Source organism: Mastomys coucha, unplaced genomic scaffold, assembly GCF_008632895.1.
Source record: "Mastomys coucha isolate ucsf_1 unplaced genomic scaffold, UCSF_Mcou_1 pScaffold22, whole genome shotgun sequence".
Taxonomy (NCBI): domain Eukaryota; kingdom Metazoa; phylum Chordata; class Mammalia; order Rodentia; family Muridae; genus Mastomys; species Mastomys coucha.
The window spans coordinates 52,940,175-52,942,781 of NW_022196905.1; the positions used below are offsets into that span (position 1 = coordinate 52,940,175).

General features: G+C 53.3%; 2 pseudogenes; one reads left to right on the forward strand and one right to left on the reverse strand.

The window, feature by feature from the left end:
• Nucleotides 1–712: 712 nt before the first annotated feature.
• Nucleotides 713–1,209, reverse strand: LOC116104538 (annotated as a pseudogene).
• LOC116069810 lies at nucleotides 1,210–2,011 on the forward strand (annotated as a pseudogene).
• Nucleotides 2,012–2,607: the final 596 nt, after the last annotated feature.

Here is a 2,607-nt window from a genome sequence, read left to right on the forward strand (position 1 = left end):
ACAGGTTCCCAAATCCTCGGTTCGTGGAACCCCACGCAAGTAGGAGCTGCGGGACGGCATCCTACAATGGCTCATAGCAAGAGTTTATCTCAGTCTCAGGGGAAGGATTTACTTCATTGTGCATTAAAAGAAGGGCAGGAGTTATGTAGGTCGAGGACGGAACACACGAATTTACATCTCATATGTCTCCCAAATGCTAAAAAGTGAACCCTTATTACCCAGTTTGCAGGAATCTCTGCTGCTCTTGGATCCAGTGAGGTGTTTTGGGGATGATACTGAAGTGAATGGGAAGCTTATTTTCTCCACTTTCTCTTTGTTCTTTTTCATTTACAACCAATGAGATGAGCACTTTGGCTCCAGCACAAACTCTAGACCGTGAAAGATAGGCCATCTTACCATAAACCCAAAATCCCCAGAAGCAAAAAAAAAAAATGGTTTATCTCAAAACTTGTGATTCAAAATAAGCACTTTTCACATTAGTTGACTGTCTTTTTTTGTTTGTTTGTTTGTTTTTATCATCCAGCATCTTTTATTAGATTCGGCGTATCCAGCTCAAAACTGCAAACAGACGCTAGACAGAACACTTTCCTGAAAGGCACTGTGCTGGGAGCTTGAGGCTTTTCCTGTTACAAGTTTCCCAAAGCCTGGGGTGGGAAAGGCCGGCCCTGCCCAGCACAAAACAGTCTGCCCCTGTAGGCCTGAAGAGCAAGCATCAGTACTTCTGCTGCCTGGGAAAGAAACTAGTCCCTGAGGATCAGAGTGGAGGGCTGGCAGGGCTGGGGCCCTCCCTCTGAGTCTAAGCTGAAGAAGTCTCTCCCAGTCCGAAGGATCTGCTCCTCTAGTTTCTTATGTCGCTTCATGTCTGAGAGGACCTTATCCAGAAGTGCCACCCGTTTCTGGCTCAGGCAGGGCTGAGCTTCCTGGTGTACGTCTTCTGTCAATCAATGAGTCCTTTGGTGTCACTGGCTCATCATCAAAGTCAAATTCTGTAGGCATGTGCTGCTTTTCCTCCTCCTCTTCTTTGGCCTCTGGCTCCTCTTCTGATCTCTCCTCTTCACTCTGGGCCTCAAGAGTAGGCGGCCGACGGGGTAGGATTTCTGCTTGAAGCTCCAGAGTACCTTGGGTAGCCAGCAGTTCATAGAGCCACTGGATTTCAGAGGGTGGGGGCATCCAGGACTGCCCATTGGCCAGCAGCTCCACCTGCCCCATGGCGTGTGGACCATGGAGGAGAGTGGCCTGGCCCCCAAGTTTGACACCACCTTCGAGAATGATTGGCCCTCGAAGACCTACCTGGCTCTGGTTCAGCTGGAGCGCATGGGCTTCCTCAGCTTCCTGGTCGGCCAGAACGTAGACGGGCTGCACGTGAGCTCAGGCTTCCCCAGGGACAAGCTAGCCGAGCTGCACTGAAACGTGTTCGCAGAGGAATGTCCCAAGTGTAAGACGCAGTACATGAGAGACACAGTTGTGGGCACCATGGGCCTCCAAGGCCACAGGCCGGCTCTGCACTATGGCCAAGGCGAGGGGACTGTGGGCCTGTACAGGGGAGCTGAGGGACACCATCCTGGACTGAGAGGATGCGCTGCCTGACTGGGACCTGATGCTCGCTGATGAGGCCAGCAGGACCGCAGACCTGTCTGTCACCCTCAGTACCTCACTGCAGATCAGCCCCAGAGGGAACCTGCCCCTCACCACTAAGCGACCCGGAGGCCATATGGTCATTGTCAACATGCAACCCACGAAACATGACCACTAGGCTGACCTGCACATCCATGGCTACGTGGATGAGGTGATGTGCAAACTCATGAAGCATCTCAGGCTGGATATTCCTGCCTGGGATGGACCCTGCGTGCTAGACAAAGCCCTGCCACCTCTGCCGCGCCCAGTAGCACCCAAGGCTGAGCACCCCGTGCATCTCAATGGTTCAGTGCATGTTTCATATAAGCCCAAGCCCAACAGTCCCATACCCCACAGGCCCCCCAAAAGAGTGAAGACCGAGGCTGCCCCCAGCTGACCTGGGTGTGTGGGGCGGGTGGGGTACTTGAAGGAACCACACATGTTGGGTTTCTTTTTGTTGTTTTTATATCCTGGGGACTGATCCCAGGTTTTCATATCCCACACCCTGGCCTCTATTCAGATTTTTCTTTGAGACCAGGACTCCCTAAGTAGCTCAGGCTGTCTTGGAACTCAGTGCTACAGCCCAGGCTGGCCTGGAGCTATCCCTGCCTGCCTCAGCCTCCACTGTAGCAGGGATGGTGGGCAGGCACACCATGTCCAGCACAGCTCCTTTCGTCTAAGTCTCACTGTGTCTCTTGTCCAGGTCCTTTCAAGGAATCTCAGGGCATGGGGTGTCCCACAAGTGTGGAAGAGGCCGTGTCCCAGGGATTCACGTGCCTTTCCAACAATCACATCCCGCTCGTGACTCAGAATGTGCCCAGAGCAGCAGTCACACACTCCACACACCACTGTTGCCCCGTGCACGCACCCCACGCCGACCCCTCACCCTGACACAGAGCCACCGGGGGCCCACCAGGCACCCACCTGTGCTAAGGGCCCAAGGCTTCCACAAGCTCCAAATGCTATAAATACAAAGTTCCTTTCATTCTTTTT